General features: G+C 42.2%; 1 protein-coding gene across 2 annotated transcripts in view; it reads left to right on the forward strand.

Moving 5' to 3' along the window:
* ZNF407 (zinc finger protein 407) overlaps nt 1-18,999 on the forward strand; it is a 2,669,902-nt gene that overhangs the window by 643,832 nt on the left and 2,007,071 nt on the right. The gene's annotated exons all lie outside the window — the stretch shown is intronic.

Below are 18,999 nucleotides of genomic sequence, written 5' to 3' on the forward strand. Positions count from 1 at the left end.
CATATCTGTTTGGGCACACTACAAATTCAAATGGGTACTTTGCTTCTATGATGTACTGCTATCCTCTAACCATCTGTGGATTGAGGTTTTCTACCCTGTCAACAAAATTAGTTTGTATGCAGACAATGTTATGTTGCTACCTAAGTCAGAAAAACAATCTGCTGTTGGTAGTTCTTCTCCCATTCTTGTGCTGTGGTGAGAATGTGGTACAGTGAGGATTGGGAATAAGGGAGACGTTTCTAGGCAGGTTCTGAAACTCATACTCTTCAATCTCCATCTTTCCAAAGTTCCCTAAGTTGTTGTGATGGTTGTTATTGATCCGAAAATTGGGCACTGTCGCTGGTCCTGCGTCATTTTAAACTGATGACCAAGTTGTTGCATCACTCCCTATTTGCCTAAAATATGATTTGTATGGGTGGCATATTGTTGTAGTAGCTTTCTGGAAAACAATTAAACCATTATCAAAATGTTGGTCTTCTGTGAAGGAATGCACATAGTGCATTCGCTGTCACTTTGTTGGACTTGAGCATATGTTCAAATTAACTAGCTGCTAAGCCTACAGATGGCTCGCCAGGCACGATATCGCTGGATTCATTAGCAATCACTATGTATTTACTCCCTCCACTTAATTTCATTGCTTAATTGAAGCGCCTCACTCACTTCAGTATGGATCGAAGATATGGCTTTTGGCATTATGTTTGCGCCTGGTTTTGAGAGCTTGGAAGTTAAGGAAATGGAGCAACGCTTTGAGGCTTAGAGCAGGAACTGCAGGGCCATTTATAAATGTAGCTGTCTGGACCTTGGTAGTTGTTTGATGGTCATGCAAAGTAGTATCTTTGACTCGGGTTAAAAGCTCTAGCTTTTCATGCTGGATGTTTAAGCCTTGATCTTTTTCTTTCTTTAGAATAATAAACAATCAGGTGTTCCTCAAACTCCCACCTCAGCAATTTAAACTCGGAGTGCCAAATATAGCTTTGGAATTGAGATGTTCTTTTTGATCTATAAACATTAATTGAAGGATTATATGCTGCAATATATAAATATGTTGTCTCAGCAGTGTTTGTTGCAATAGAAAGGCACTTTTTAATATATTCCCAGGCCTTCTGCACTGACCACCCACTTCACTGCAAAAACACAGGACATCCTGAGTACTCCCTCTTCCTCCTTTACCTCCTCCCTTCCTACCATCACCCTGTCACCCCTGGTCTCCCATCCACCCTCAGCTATTCTCTCCTCCTTCTCTCCCATCGCATCAGATGAGGGTGCTAGGGTTATCCGCTCTATGAAGGTCTCTTCCAAACAGTTCTCCCCCCTGTTGTTCCAGAACTATTAAGGACAACTTCGGCTCCCTTGCCCTACACTTGCTGATTTCTGCAATCACTCTCTTGCTACCAGGTCTTTCCCCTTTCCCCTCGAGCACTCCCTTGTGCGCCCCCTCCTGAAAATGCCTTCAGCCAACTCCTTGTGTCCGGCTACCTACCACCCCATCTCTTATCACTCCCTTCCTTGGAAAACATCTGGAGAAGTTGGCCTTTCCCCAATTTACCCATCATCCAGAGCTCATTGGCTGCCTATATGACCATCAATCTGAATTCCGAGCATCCAGGGGCACGGAAACTGCGCTCTTGGACACCCGTGAAGAGCTGCTTGCATCTCTTGGATATAATTCACCCGTTGTTCTCATTCTACTTGATCTCTCCTCTGCATTTGATACTGTCAACCACTCCATCCTTATGAAATACCTCCATGATTTGGTATCTCGGAGCAGGCACTGGAATGACTGACCTCCTTCCTCATTGACCATCCCTCTCAGGTTATCCTGGGCTCTTTTTCCTCCCCACCTCTATCTCCACCTGTAGCTCCCCCATGGCTCCAACTGTTCACCCTGGCTCATTAACGTCTATCTTGCCCCGCTTGCTCACCTCATTTCCACTTTCTCCCCTCACTTCCAGTGTTATGCAGACACCTAATTTGTCTTCAAACGTCCCTCTGACCCTCTCGCTACTTCCTCTACCATTTCCTGACTGCCTATCTGCTATCCAGTCCTGGTGTGCCTCTAATAATCTCTGCCTCAATGTCAGCAAGACTGAGATCCTTCCTATTGGGACACCTGCTACCTCTTTCCTCCCTTCACTCTGGCCACCCTCTATGGACTCTCCCCTTTCTCCTTTATCTGAAGCCAGAAACCTTGGAGTCATCTTCGACTCCTCTCTTTTCTCCATCACTTCCTGGACCTTGCCAAAAAGGCCCATTTTCAACTCCACCTGCTTGAGGTATCCTTCCCTTCCTCACTTTTCCCCAGAAACTCAATGTGTCTAGAGCTCTAGTACTCGCCATGCTTGATTATTGCAACTGCCTCTTCCTTAATCTACCCTTGTTCTCTCTTCCCCCCCTCCAGCTTATCCAGAATAGGGCTGCAAGACCTTTCCTTGGCCTCAAGCACAGGGATTGTATCTCTCCAGCCCTAAAATCTCTCCATTGGCTCCCGGTTGCTGCAACGATCAAATTCAAACGCCTCTGCATCATCCATAAGGCTGTCTGGGTCCAGGCACCACACTATCTACAGCTTGCTCTCACAATATACTGTCCCTCCAGATCTTTACGTTCCTCTGGCTCCAACTCTCTGCAAGTCGAGCACTTCTCTAAGCAGCAAACTGGTGGCCGTTCCTTTTTCTCAGCTGGCTCCCTCCTCTGGAACAGCCTCCCCCGTCCTCTCAGTCTTGTGCCAGATCTCCTCAAATTCTGAAAGTTCAAGACCTTCCTCTTCACCTCCTCCTTATTCCCCTCTCCATCCCGTGCTAAACACCAGTCGCGTTGATTGGCGGCCTGGACCCTTTTGTGTCCTCCTTCCGTCCAATCTCCCTCAGCCTACACACTCCCCCAGAACTTGCCTTGGCATCCATTGGCCTGAACTGTCCCACAGGGCGGCACTTATTGTATTGGAATGTGACCACTCTTCTCTTAGTGATCTCTGCCTGGCATTTACTTGTTGCTTGCACCTGCTCTCTGGCACTTCCCCCTCTGTGGAACCACTAGCACTTACCCCCTTTGCACCCCTCTTCTCTCTCTCTGCACACTCTGAATGCTCACAAGGCCTAGTAGGACTTCCTCTGTCTTTGTTCATCATTGTTATTTGATTTGCCTTCTGTTTCCCCTGTTCCCTCTCTCTTGCCCTGTGGGAACTGTGAACCACAATTTCTTGATGTATACGTGCCATACAAATGCACAATAAATAAAATAAAGACTGAGAGACAAACATGTTTTGTAGAGATTAGAAACATTCAGCTCCTCATCCTATGTTTGAATATAGAATGCAGATGAAGAGTGCTGTTTCAATATTTTCCCTATTGTATCATACCTGCAATATAAGTGATGCGCATACTACCATTAATGTTGTTTGACTCCATTTAATGGAATGTGTATTAAGCTAAACTACTTTTCTGGTGGCATTATGAAGAAAGTGGTTGACATTTTGATGTTTTACCAGTATGGCCTTGAGCTATTTTTATAAAGAAATGTGTTGTATTTATGTATTCTAAAATCACTTATGATTTTTGAACATTGAATTAACTTTTGGTTGGTGATCTGGGTGCCTCAACTACTTGTCTGGATACCTGTATAAGGGCAGTCCATGAATCATAAGAACCGTTGCATGCAGACCTATTTTTTTATCGCTTCCCTAATGACATTTCATGCCAACCTCTGACTCTATACTGGCCCTGGTCCACCTCCAGTGTCTCATGTTCATAACCTAGGAGCCCTTTTTGGTTACGATTTAAATGTGGAACCACTTTATAGTGCAGTTTCGAGAAACCACTTTGTTTCATCTTTGGAAGCTGGGCTTTATCCTTTTCTTTAAAAATGATTATGAAGGGGTTTGAGAGGGGTGATCAGAGAGGGCTGATAATGCATCCTAATGCACGTTGTTGTTCCTAGGAAAGCATATCCCCAACTCCTTGATTTCTGTACTGACTCCCAGTAGCTAGACTCATTGATTTTAAGACACTTTGTCCAGAGCACCATGTTTTCCACCTCTGCATTTTGTATTGACGAAGCCACTTAACACACGCCTTCTCGTTAACATCATCTGGCCCAGTGGTGAGTGTCTATTGCATGTTCTTAGTACTTTATTTTTAAAAGTCGGTGTTTAGCAACCCTTTCGGATTTACTCTGGAACAGTCATCCTGCCGAGATTGGAGTTATTAATAACCATGTAACCAGTGAAGAACTCTTAAGACCTTTCTTAAGTTAAACTCATTTTCTGTTTGTTGGATGATGCAATGGTTTACCACATCCAGATCTCCTTGCTTCTGTTACAAGATACCCAGTGGTCGGACAATTCACTTGATAGAAATGTAACCACACTTCTACTAAAATATTGTTTACAAAAACGTCTGCAATGTTCTGTACAAAAGTCAACACTGTAAACCTGCAAGATAAATGCCATATGAATCACAATTAAAACAAATATGAAAAAATAAGAACACTGAAGACCATTTAAACATCAAGCCCAGAGAAAGGAGAATATCGCACAAAATATCCACAAAAAACGAACTAGCAAGTATTGTTTTCCAATTGTGTACAAAGTTTTCTTTCCAAGAAATACAGGCTGAGCAGAACATCTTACTTTGGTACGAGAAGTGTGCTGAATGGCAACCGCTCAAGACTAAAGGAGTTTACCAGCACACTTTTTACAGAGAAATTGACATGGATTTTCCTCTGTTGAGAACGGAGAGGCCCAGCTCGGTGGTAGGTTGCAGGCTGTAGTCCCCTGTTAAACTTATGCGATTTTCCTTAAGGCCAAGGTTATTTTTAGGATTCAGCTCTCATTTTTGTCTAAGGCTTTTCCGGATTTTCTTATCTGATGATGTGTATTTTTGCATTCTTCCCTTTAAGCGGATAGATTCTTGCATAACCTAGATGTTAGCAGCACTTTTCGATTTAGCTTGGTATTAAAAGTTCCAGTTTTTCCAAACACTTTTTTAAATCCCACCTTTTGGTTCAACTTTATTTGGGTCTTATTGGAGAGATCTGAGAATAACCTGGCTCTGGTCCCTCTAAATGTAACCTACTTTGCCAATGTCACCTTATCATGTACCTGCTCTGTCATAAGAATGTTGTAACTCCAGCAAGGCTATGGTTAGACCAGGTTCTCAGGGTCGACAACACAGTTGGAAGCTGCACCACCTTCCGAACTGTCACTGCCTCTTGTTGATTGCACATCAGCTCCACCATTTCTGAAAAAGACTGGATTGTATCATTGCGTTTCTTCACCTTTCAATTGATGGAAGCCTTGAATCTTCAAAGTGGCAGCTCTTGATCGATTCTTCAGACTGTAGTATCCAGGGCACATACAGCTTTTACAAAAATAAATTATATTGTTCATAACAGAGCGCCAGGGGACCACTCCGGTGGTGATAGTGCGTGGTACAAATATCCTTTAACGTTAACATTAACGTAACTGTTACTGTTTTGTCTTCTGCTTATTTTCCCATCAAAGATATGCAAAATCTCTTATTTTCAACTTTTTTGTAAGTGTTTTTCTTGCTATGGTTGACATCCATTTTGCAATCTGCTTTAAATCCTTTCAAAAGGGAGTGTCAGTTGGGGAGCAGCGGAAGTGCCATCTGCAGATAGATTATAGCAGCAAATTTGTAAAATAAAATGCTATTTTTACTTTACTTTATACCAGCGCCTTTACTTCCAAACCAATCCTTCCCTATCAATAGCAGTAGTGCTACTATTAATATTAGTAGTACTAGCAACAGCAGTACCACTATTACCAGCAATACAAAAAAGGTAGCAGGCACCCCTCTCTAGAAAGAACATGGCATGACAACCTGTTCTGTGGTTTTTACCTGCTTTGAGAGTCTGCAGCTATTGTTTTTTGCTCACTGTACTTTTCCCAAAGGAGGAATACCCATTTGCATATCACTGTTTGTACAGCCCACAACGGCAGTCCAGCACCGAAATGCCTGGAAAACCTCCTTTGAACAAGAGTGCCAACAGCAACCCCAGACACGTGTTTCGGCCTAGTCGGCACTCATCAGTGAGGTGGAGCTGTGCCTCTCTGAGTAAAGTGAGCAAGGGGTCCATTCTGGGTTCCCCCGGGTAAATTAGGGTGACCCACCCCAAGTTCCTTGACAAAATACAAAAAAGGTTGCTGGTGCCCCTCTCTAGAAAGAATATGACATGATTACCTGTTCTGTGGTTTTTACCCACTTTGAGAGTCAGCAGTATCATCACTATGACCAATGGGAGAAATATTACTGCTACTGCCAGAACGTTTTCATACCAACAGTAGTAATAGTAGAGGTACTGCAGGTGATGCTAGATCTGATGGTATTAGTAATGCTACTAATGATAATTAGCAACTAGCACCATTTTATGCTCGTCTTGAAAGAGTTTAGTTTTTAAAGCACATGAGATGAGAGGTTATTGGTACACCATGTGGTTTTGTATTTAGGTTTACACACATGGGTGATACTTTTAAAAAAATATATATTTTATTAGTTTCTTCAAACGATACAAACCAAACATGCAGCGCATAAATCAACCGTCCAATCGTACATTGCTTAGTTCTGTTCACTGCTTCCCTTATCCCCCCTTTTCGAGCCTATTACTTCCCCCATTCCGTTCCTGCATCTTGTGGTGGAGTCTCCCTGTCCATGGGCTCTGTCGGGTCTTGTATTGACCCAAACAACTCTGCTATTAATAATTTCCAGGCCATCGGGGTCTCTGTCTCCCCCCCTACACTGCTCGCTTCTTGCCATACCATGTTTCTGCATCCGCCCATTTCTGCAGATCTTTCCACCACACCTCTACTCGCGGTCTGTGGCATGTCTTCCACCCCATAGGAATTCTCCTCTTTGCAAGAACATATGCCAGATCTTTCTATTTACTCACATGCTTGAGTTTCTGTGATCTGGGGACCCCCCCCCGCAAACAGGCCCACACTGTATCCACCACAATCTTGACCCACTTCACTCCAGAAGCGCTCAATAACCGGGCATGACCAAAACATGTGCACCATACCTGCCTTCTCTTCATCACATTTAGGGCATGCTTGCCATCCTGCATTTTCAAACCTAGATATCCTCTTGGGTATCATATGCGCCCTATGCGTAATATACAGTTGTATCTGCTTTAATCTCGCATTGCTCGACACCTTCTTATGGTACCCTGGGCCCGTTCCCACATCCCGTCCTCCATCGGGGCTCCTACTTCTGCTTCCCAGTCTTGTCTCAATTGCACTATTTCCTTCCCAACCTTAGACAACATCATCTCGTATATTCTAGATAGCTCATGTCCCCCCTCTGCTATATCGTATATTATATCTATGATAGCATCTGGTTCTTCCTCCAGTACCATTTCGGGCCACATTCTCTTAAGTTTCCGCACCATCCTGTGATACGTAATATACTGGCCCGTGTGTAACCCGGTTTCCTCACCCAGCACCTCAAAATCTATGATAATCTCCTCTCGCCAAATATCACCCATTGTTACTAACCCAACCGATTCCCAGTGGTTCCTGATTATCATCCTTAGCTGTTTTTCTCCCCCTCCTCCTGCCAGTGCCACTAGTGGCACTTGTGGGGGACATGGGGATGGGTTCTCCATCATTTGGCATGCCCTGCGCCACATCTTCCACCCAAGTATCATCATCTTGGGACGCCCTTCCATTTCTGTCTTGGGCAACCGCATCATCTCTTTCAGGTAAAACGGGGCGCAATCTTGTCCAAACAACCTGGATTTGGGGGTCACTTCATCTGAAAGCCATTTGGCAACATACTGCAGTTGGCTTGCTACATAATAGACCTCATAATTGGGCAGTTTTATCCCCCTTTTATCATAAACGTTCTGTAGTTTCCATAGTGCCACTCTGTTTCGCGTGCCATGCCACAGGAAATCCCTGAACATACTGTTCACATGGGTGATACTTTGTATGTATAGCTGCAGTATTTTTAAATTCTGTAAGTTAGGCAGTAAATTGAATAACTGTTTTGAATATATTTTCTGCACATGCTGTTGTATATTAATACAAGAGCATTCAATTGTAGTTTGGAAGTCTTAATCAGTGGCATATGTGCGTCCAGTGACTTTTTTGCTTACACTGACGGTTAGCCAACCTTTTTGTTCATTCAAGGACTCACTGCTGATATAATCATGTGTACTGTGGGGCCTGAGAGTCCTTAAGAAACCCAGGACAATGAGCACCATAGGTACCCATTAGTCTTTTCCCAGAGCTGGTACGCCTGCTCGGCCGGCTTTTCTGCTTACTGGCTGGTGTTAGTGCTTTTGTGTATTTACAAAGCTTGCACAAGGTTTCAGCCATTTTACCTTTTTAGGGAACAAAGGATTGTTTGTTCACTGCAGGTCACCTTACAATGGCTTCCATGTTTTGGAGTTCCAGTAATTCGCCACAGCTAGCCTTTGTGTACCTTCTGTGCATGGACACAAGTATGTGGCCATAAAAGGTCTTGGCTTTCTTCAAACTCCAGTTTGGTAGCTCATATCCATCTCCAGATATGTCCGACTATATGAACAGGTGTCTGGGATTCAGTACTGAATCTATTTTCGTCTGAAGATTTGAATGTGCCGACCATTAGTGATTGGGTGTCTAAATATTTGAATGTTGCAGTAAATCTGATTGGAAGTTCAATGTGAATTCAACTCCCAAGAGCGCTATAATGTACAAGTTTCTGCACCAGGCCTCTGTCCATCTATGGGTCGAAGCAGCTGTTAAAAGAACTTCGCAGAGGAAGATAAAGGGGGCACTCGTATGGCATCTTTCCTGAACCATTAACCCAAGGCAAAGTGCTGCTGGACTCTGCAGAAACCAAATGTCTTCAAGCGACCAGAATGAATTAAATATTTTTTCCCTTTCTCTTACCCATCAAGAGCAAATAGGACTAAAACATATCCTTGAATTATTGACAAGTTTCTTGCCTAAACATTCCTAATTATCAACCCAAAGTGCCATTTCCGATAAAGGTCTGCATTCTCTGTGTTCCTTTTACACGGGTCAATGTTTAGTGTTTAAGTCTGTTTGTGGCATTGATTGTTTTATATTAAAGGTCATATTCTTTTTTATAGAACTGTGAATGGACATGCTTTTTAAACAATATCTTTGTGCTGGACCCGTTTGGGTTGTTACTGTGATCAGTTAACACCCCTCCTGAAGATATAACCTGCCCTTGATCTGCACTACCAAAAGAGGAAAAGGAACTATACCTGTCGTCTGTGCCCATTTCACCATTGATTGGGACCACTGCTGGTTTTGTAGTAATGTGGTACTGAGTAGGTGGTTTAACCATTACTCGTCCCTCTGGTATAAAGAGCAGTAGTTCTTTTGTCACAGGGTGGCTCTGCACTGTGGTAGCAAGGGTTTAACACTACGTGGCACAGTGACGATTGTCCCAGGCTTTACAGCACAGGAGTCTTGATTCTATTAAAGACACAGAGACGATCATTGTTTCACTTATTTTATTGCTACTCTTAAGCAGCTCTTCAAAACGTATAAAACATTTTTTTTATATTCAACTGTACGGTTATAGGTCAAAGTACTGAAAACAAAGGATCGAAACACAAAAGGATCGACAACCCATACACATAATGTAAACGGGTCATTTGATCGAAACAAAAGGGTCGACCATTGAAATGGGTATTGAAGCTAAAGAAAAGGGTTAAAGGACAACATCGAAATAAAGAGTAAAGCACCTTGTTTTGAAACAATAAGCACAGCTGACGGTTGAAAACAAACTGTCAGTGCGTGAGGGAGGCTGACAGAGAGAGCAGCTGACAAATACAACCGAGTGAATAACGTATACGTGACTGAAATAAAGCGGTAAGTAAAACACATAAAACATGCGTAATAAGAAAGTCGTTTGCACATTAAAGCAAAATAGGTAAATTAATTTATAAAATGTACTGTTTCAGATAAAATTTCATACAGAAATGGAATTCATAAAGTCGCAGATGGAAGCTTCACATTTGGCATATGAGGGATATGTGTACAACAGGGAATATACAAGAAATTAAAAAAGTTATTGGAAATGCAAGGATTGCAGCAAATTAAACTCCACCGGCAGAGCTATAACCGAAAGGGAGAATATACGGTTAACCTGGTGAACATAACCATATGCCGGACAATACCACAGTCTTGATCAAGAAATCGATAAATGAGCTAAAACAAAATGTGGAAATGAATAAAAATGAGACAACAAGCTCACTAATAAACAAAGCTTACGAGAAATTACCACTGCATGTAACCGCACAGATGCCAAATACAAAATTAATGAAACGGAATGTGAACAGGCAGAAACAACGCCAGGAAAACTTACCAATGGCACCTCAAACTTATGTAAATATGATTGTACCAGACATTTTACAAAAATCAGAAAAAGGTGAGCAATTTTTGTGGAAAACATTAGATGTGAACAGTGAGAAAATGTTTAATTTTTACAACTTTAACTAATATGACACACTTCGGGGGGATTCAACTACATGGCATGGCGACACTACTTTTAAATCATGTCCAGCACCATTTCTTCAGTTTTACAGCATTCATGGGACAATCAATGGGACAGTTATACCTTTAATTTATGTTTTAATGCCTGGAAAATCAGAGGAACTGTACAGATGTATATATACATTAATTAGAGAATTATTGCCAGAAAAAACACCCAAAAAAATAATCGTGGGTTTTGAGCAAGGACAAATAAAAGCATTTTCTAGGATATATCCGGACACTCCTATTCAGGGCGTTTTTTTCATTTCGGACAATCATTATGGAAAAAAATTCAGAAATTAGGATTACGGACAATGTACATAGAGGACACAGAATTCCAACACCAAATCAAGAAATTATATGCGTTAGCTTTTGTAAGAGAGGACATTGTTGTAAAATATTATGACACTTTGATTTCATCAGAATACTATACAAATCACGAAGAACAATTAAGCAATTTAATGGACTATATGGAGTGCACGTGGATTGGTCAACTAACAAGACATGGTACCAGAAGAAAAGGAAAATATGAAATAAACATATGGAATTGCTATAAATCCGTAAAAGAAAACAAACTGGCCTAGAACCAACAATGTACAGGAGGGATGGCACAGCAAAATAAATAAGAAATTCAACACCAACAATCCAAATTTATGGCACTTTATTAGCAACCTGAAATCTGAATAAAATATGCAAGAAATAAGACTGTCACAAACAATATCCATGGAAAACCAACCAACAAGTAAAAAAAAATACAGAGACTACGAGGAAAGAATCACAAGCATTGTAAGCAGTTTTGAAAGTACAGAACCTATGAAATTCCTGAACGCAATAGCATACAACTTAAAATGTTGATAAAAAAATAAAAACAAACTCAACAAGAAACGCTACTTCTGGACACCGAAAACACACACCAAATGCTGGAAACTATACCCAAATAGTAACTCCAAGCTAAATCCATCCATTGGAAACAAAAACCCAAATCCATGAACGCGTACTCCAAGCCATAGAATCCATGAAAAAAAAAGTTTCCATGCAGAAAAAATGCACAACAAAAAAATCCATCCAATGCTAAATCCATCCGTTGGAAACAAAAACCCAAATCCATGAACGTGTAATCCAAGTCATAGAATCCATGAAAAAAAATCTTAGATCCAGTAAAAAAAAAGGCGTCCATGCAGAAAAAAATCCACAAAGAAAAATTCATCCAATGGGGAAAAAAAACCCAGAAATCCATTAAAACTGGGAGCGCGATCAACAGGCATCCAAACCGCGATCGAAGGACTCCAAAAATGGCGTCTATGTCGGCCTACGCGACGTAATACGTCATACGTTACAAACTGATAATAACAAATATACATTACTTTAAATTTCAAATGCAATACAACACCACCACCTAGTGGTCAAAATGTAATACGTTCATAATACGTTTGTTTCCTTGTTGCAATGCATTACATATATTTAATAATTTAGAAAAACAAAGCACATTTATATATTTATTTAATAATGTTAACTGCATACCTATTTAAAATGTTATATGACTAGATATACATAAAAAAACGTTTCAAAATAAATAAAAAATGTTGAATATGTTGAACAATAATAACTAACTAAAGAACATTTAAAAGAAAATAACTATATGTCAAATAAAGAAAGAACATGTAAAAGAAACAAGTGTTTATGCAATTATTACATTTCGAACATGTTCGAATATATTTCGACCCTTTGACCATTCAACCCTATTGTATTTTGAGCAAATGTAGTCGATCCTTTGTCTTTCGATCCTTTGACAGTCGATCTTTTAACTGGACACCCAACTGTACTAAAAAACAACTCCGAAAACTGATAGACGAAAATTACACATCCCCACAGGTTTTTTTTTAAGTAGTTCCTGCTTTTCAAAAGTTGACCAAACAGGACCCTTTCCTTCCACTGATGTCATGTCCGGACTGGGTCCTTTTCTCTTCTTTTTGATGCTTTGAAGCTGGCCATCTCAACTTGAACTTACTTGTAGGAACTGAAAATGACAGCCCTTGCCAGTAAAGGCTGGACCACCTCCATATCTACTCTCGCTTTCCTGGTGTCTATCACAAATCCCAGGAATTCTATATGTTTGCTTGGTGCAAGTTCTGGTTTCTTCTTGTTCAATAAGAATCCTAAAGACGTCAGGAGCATGCTTGCCCACTGAACTTGCTCTTGTATTTGTCGTTCCTCTACTAGGAATAGAATGTCGTCTAGATACACTATCATTCCGATTGCTCGCTATCTTATGGTGGCTGCTATGGGCCTGAAGATAGCCCACATTGTAGACTCTTGAATTGCTAAGATTACCCTTGCCAAAAAAATCTTAAGTATAGTCGCCACTTGCTCGCTATTGGTATCGTATGGTAAGCATTTTTTAGGTCTAACCTGGTTAACCAGTCCCCTTTACTGAGGATTGGATTTGCCTCCATTTTAAAATCTCTGTATATTAACCAACTGTTGAGACTTTTCAGGCTGATCACCGACCTCACATTCTCTTTCCTGTCTACTAGGAACAGATTGCTGTAGGATTCTATAATCTGTGGATGCCCTTTTTCTATAGCCCTATTTGACTCTGTTATTCTAACTCTTCGCCGTGAATGTCCCCACAAATGGATTCATCTCTTAAGCAAATGCCTCCCTAAACAGAGGGCCCTGCACTGCATCGCCTGCTTCGTAAGATACTAGATCTCGTAGCTTGTTTTCTATCTTCAATAGAATGCGTCTTCTCCTTTCTATAGATAACACACACTTTGCATTACGTAACGTGCATACTGCTTGTTGGGCTCAGTTGGCAATGGTTTGAGCATCTACCAGTTCTCCAGTATCCTTGGCCCTCTTGGCTAGGTCCATAATATTTGCTATAGGCCCTGCTGTATCGAGTAGTTTATCTTGGCATCCCTTCCCTGTCCATGCCCTTACAGATGCTTTGGATGCTTTAGTTATGAAGCTGAACATTCCTGGATTAAGCTCAGGCATATCTGCCACTTTACCTGGCAGCTCAGTTCTTGGGTATTCTGCCTTCATGCTAAATCTAGTTTCTTTATCCAAAGGCTTACGTAACCTGTGCACCATTTATGCTGTTACTTTGGGAGAGGGCAACCAGTATGTGGACCTAGGATGCCTGATACTTTCTGGGTCAAATATGTGTGGGATCTCTTCGGTCTCTTGTTGGACTTTAGATTTGTTCTTTGTGACTTGCACTTGTTTGCTGGATTCACTGTCGTCCGACGAAATTTATGTTTTCCCTGTATTTAGCTCTCCTGGGGGAATGGGTTGAGAGGCTGGTGTGATGAATCACTGGATGTCGTCAGTTACCCCCACGGCGGACCTCTTCCCATGAGGCCAGAGAGCTGAGACCGCTACTTGATAATCCCCCTTGGCGTGGTATAATGCGAGAGGATCTCATAGGGAGGATTCTCCCCCCTCGTTCCCCAGGGAGAAGGATGACCATCTTCGGTATAGCCCTTATGGGAACATTAGACCCCCACACACCCTAGCCTCTCCTTCTACTTACCTCTTTGTAGACAATGGACCTATGTAATGATAGAAGTCAGACTAACTCAGGGTTCTGGAAAGTAATGAGGATGAAGAACATCAGGAACATAGGTAATCCAAGTACTGGGACGAGGTGGGACTCTGGAACAATAAAGAGCAATAACAAGAAGGAACTGCAGCGATATAGAGTCCCGCGGAGGCGTGGTTCCTTTCTTGCCATAAGACTAAAGGAGGACTTCCTATCAGAGAGACAAAACTAAACAGGACGAGAGACCGTGAAGCCCGGAAATTACGAAGGAGACTTCGGAGAAGGCGAGAACGGAGTCGAGAGCAGTCTGCTCCCGGAGTCAAGAGTACAAAGGGAGCTCTTCACCTGCTGGTGTCTAGATGATAACTGAAGGGTGGCAGACGGTGACACAAACGGAAGAGGCAGCGTCCATCCAAGGGCTGGGCAGGAGATCCACGAGGTGAAGGCACCATGACACAGATGCCCCCGCAGCACATGGAGTAGGAGAAAGACCCCAGGAAGAACCAGCCATGCATCCTGGCAACAGACAAGGTAACGAGAGAGGCACAGGGACCGGTAGGAGCTGGAAGTTACAGGAGGCAAAAATCCTGTATGGATATAACAAGCAGGACTATCTCCCTCGTGTAAGTACTTGTCAACTGAGGCAGCCAAGGGTACATAAAGAGAAGGGGAGGGAAATAAGGTTTGAGAGCCCAAACCAAAGAAGAAGAGAAACAGTGGTCGATGACCCATACCAAAAGAGTGATAGGAGTCATCTTCGTCGTGTCAGTACTTGGCAAGGAAGTGGGTTCAATCAAAGAAGAAGAGAACCAAGCCAGAGTCCTGGACCCTCCTAAAACTCAGATTGGGTGGAAGACCAGGGGAAGGCAGTAATCCCCCCTGGTTGTAGGAGATTGTTTTTGAACTACCAGGAGGAGGGAGTCATTCTCCTGGGACCAGGACAGTACTGCTTTATCCTTTAATTCATAGTGTAAGGGTCAGAAGTACGTTTTTTTGACACAGGATGGTGGACACTTTTACTTTAACAGACATCCTTGCATTCACCTTAGAACTTTAGTTGAGGCAGGGGCACCCCTCTTAGAAATAGGGACAGATGGGTTTTCGCTTGCCTTATTATGTTGTAAAAGTCCTCAGCCCCGAACATGCCACCTTTGTGTCAGTGTACTCCTTCCGATTTTTGAAGTAATGCACTTTTGAGTTTCTCAAATGCATCGACTGCCTCTTTGTGCTTCTTTTTTTATCCCTGCATCTTGACCGTGGGGAGGTAAAGAGGACTTCCTTTTACAAGTCAGTTTTCTCACCTGTTCATCAACTCCTTTCCCGGGGTGCCTGGTAGGAGGTCCCTCACCTGGACTGGTTGCTTATCTATCTCTGCTCCTGTCTGCACCTTTGTTCATGCTTTTATTTCCTAGCAGGGCTTCTAGGACTTAGTCTGTCTTGCATAGGTTTTAACACTTGAGAGACTGCTTCCACAAGTGATTTCCCCAACACTATTGGAAAGCTAGTGTGACGTCCCTGTCCTCCCCAGCCATCACTTCCTCTTGGCTGTCTTCACTCCATGTGCCCTGGTCTTCCTCCATATTTAATTTACAGGGTATGTTGCCTTATGAAGTGATCCGCTGTATACTGCTTGTACCCAGCAGGTTGTTTGCATGGTATATATGTTTGTCTTCATACCCCTTATTTACTTGCAATACAATTCCATTATTTCACCTCTTTCGGCTTGTGAAACAAGCATTATGGTATTCTCTCGCCTCGCTTGCTTCATATAACTAACATTATGCGTGCGTCTCCTCCGACTGCGTGGTCCGCCTCCCATTTACTCCCGGACCACTGATTCTCCAGCCTGGATAGCTCTGAAGACTGTGTGTGTGTTCAGCAAGGCTCCAACAGTGTCCTCTGTTCTCTGCAGCGAGCATCCAGGCAGCTCTCGGTTCCTCCAGGGATGATCTGCCTCAACGTACAGTCCTCCTTCCCATTTTATGATTGAGTTTGACTTTGATTGACTGTTCCACGTATGTTAGTTCCACAGTGGCCTTTTTCCTCCTTGCCCAATCTTCCTCGTGTCAGTTGTAACAAGGACTTCAACCGGGTAGCTCGGACTCTTCCTCATCCCAGTGTGGTCTGTGTAGAGGGGGTCTCCTACTCTACAAAAATATATAGACTTGTCAGGAACCACAGAGGGAACCAAGAAGGAGGGGACCAAGAAGGAGGGGGTGCATACCATGTTCTTCCAGGATAAGTCATAACTGGTCCCACAGAGGTTTTCCCTCCTTGTGAGATCCATCAACTGAGTACTACCCCAGGGGGGACTATCGGGCAGTGGCCTCACCTCCCTGGGCTCATGGGAAGTGGCTCCCCCGTTGAAGCAGTGACAATAGTCTGGGTATTAACAGTGATAACTAGTTTAAGGAGATGTGAGCTGGCCTCATGGTGTGGGCACGTTTGCTCACGGACCCGACTTGCTTCTCTTTGCTGGTGCCGATTGCTGTGCCACCAGATGAGATCACATTTCTTGTCCCTGCTCTGCACAGCGTCACAAATAACTTCTGCTCACTCGCCCATGTCCACCAAGCATTTTCAAAGTTACTCTTGCTTTGTGCGCGTGCTAGCACACTAATGAATTAGCATAATTATCTGTCTGGGACCATTCTCTCCATATTAATTCCAATGTAAAACATGTTATTCTCGTACTTCAGATGTGCTACCATTCAATATTACTTATCTGCTTGAGAGCTGCAAAAATGAGGGAGAAGGATCCTGTCAGGATGTGACACGAGGAGAAGGAAAGGGTCCTGATTGGTGAGCTTTTCAAAAGTAGGAAAGTACTTAAAAAAAAAAAAAGACTCATGAGGATGTGTGGTTCTCTTCTATCAGTTTTCAGAGTTGTTTTGCAGTACATTTGTATAATAAAATGTATTTAAATAAGTTTTGAATAGCTGCTTAAGAATAGCGATAAAAGAAGTGATGCTCACCTCTGACATTGACTTAGAAATGAGACAGAACGAAAGTTGCCATATTTCTGAAAGAAACAGATAAGAACAGATCTAAGAGAATGCCAAATTTGTGAAGTGTGCACAAGACGCATACAGGAAAGCCTTGGCAGGACAAGTATATCAGGCATTTCAAATCACAAGTGTTTTGTACGAGAGGACAAGCGCCTGCATGTAAAGAAAAGCACTGGCAGGAGGGTTTACTAGACATTGCAAGTCATATGTGTTTATGTATGAGGAAAGCAAGTATTCACATATCGGAGAATCCCTGCAGGGCGGTACACCGGGTAAGAAGAGATTGAACAATCTATAGAAAATGCTCCATGAGAAAATCCTGATAAGGATACATCAGGAAAATAGTCAAAGAGTGTAATTGAGATATCAAGGAGCAAGAAGAAACCTAGCAGGAGTGTACACCAGGTAGTCGATCAAGAACCACACTGCCAGCCGAGCTACTTTGTATAAGACTTTTATTTTGAGCCAATGGAACCTAAGGAACCAGTATGAAGCTGAGTGAAGAGAAAACCAGGGGAGGGGGATACCCTCTGGATTTGTGAATTTTGTTTGCATGGAACCTTTGTGTTGGAGTTGAGCATTCTTCTTTTGGAACATATGTACGCTTTCCAAGGCCAAAGACATTTCTCTTTTCACCTTGCAGATGATTTTTAGAATGTGAAGGTCAATATAGTACTTTGGACATCTCGAAAAAGGACCGACCATAACTTTTGTTTTAGGTAGAGAAAATTCCGAATGGAGCAGGGACAGAGAGGCATTTTCCAAACACATTTCTGTTTAATAAAAGTCTATGGCCAAAACCCTGAATCGTATGTGCCGGAGTTTCATTCCTCAATCTGCACACTACTTTTACATTGCATATAATGTGTAAACTATTTGAAGCTATGTTCAAAAACTTGTGAACCAGTATTACATTATTTTGCCAGCCAAATTCATTTATTCTGTAGCTGCACAAACTAGAGATATTTTTGGGGACACAAGCGTTGTAATTCAGCAAAAGGAAAATGTTACTTAGCCGCAGCAGTGTTTTATCATCTGGTCTCTTATACACATGGGACACATCCTACCCTCCAAAGAGGTTGACGAAGCAAAAGGAAAACACTATCGTGCAAAACAAAATCAACCAACGACTAACAAATAAATACACATTTAAAAGCGAACACTTAAAACAAGCCTATTCATTAAATGATGATTAAGGATTATTTTTTTTATACACACTGTGACAAAACATTGTTAAATCATCATTATGGGTGCAGCATAAACAAAACCCAACCTATTCTGAAGTTATAGTTCCTAAAGCAACCATAACTTGTCCATTGCCATTGTGAAGCAACCCCAATTCCCCCACCTCAATGCACTGCTCGTGTCATCTCTAGTTTTGGTGAGTGACATGTCATTGTACCTTTAAAATAATCCCTGCAGTTAATTTGCTGTATGTGTTAGCACACAGATCTAATTTAATGTGACCCTCACCGGTTTGGGATACTAGTATTTTGTGGCACTTTGGACAAGCCCAAGTCGTCTTAAGACCATTACCAGATAAAATCTTATTAACAGAATGCAACACATGTCATAAGCAGTGCATTGCAATTGCCAAATAATGGTTTATGATGGGGATGGGTGCATTGCGGTTGCTTTAGGAACCATATCTGGTGCATTTCTGTTTTCTTTTTGTTGCTGCAGCCATAATGTCCCCTTACGTCAACTTAACCATGAGGTCCCTTTAACCAAAGTTGTTTTAGGGAATTTTGCTTAGGTCGCATTTGTGACCACTGGCCATGGTTCAGAAGTCTGTTGGCCACAATGGCTTCCCCTCAAAAGGCTCTGCCTCCTCCCTAACAGTCAGATTGGCCTTTTTAAACTATCCTGTCTGGACACCTTTTAATGTTCCCATAGAGCAAAACTGGGTCTAGGAACACACGTAGTCAAACCAA

This window comes from Ambystoma mexicanum, chromosome 5q (assembly GCF_040938575.1).
Source record: "Ambystoma mexicanum isolate Mex_15411 chromosome 5q, UKY_AmexF1_1, whole genome shotgun sequence".
NCBI classification, from domain to species: Eukaryota; Metazoa; Chordata; class Amphibia; order Caudata; family Ambystomatidae; genus Ambystoma; species Ambystoma mexicanum.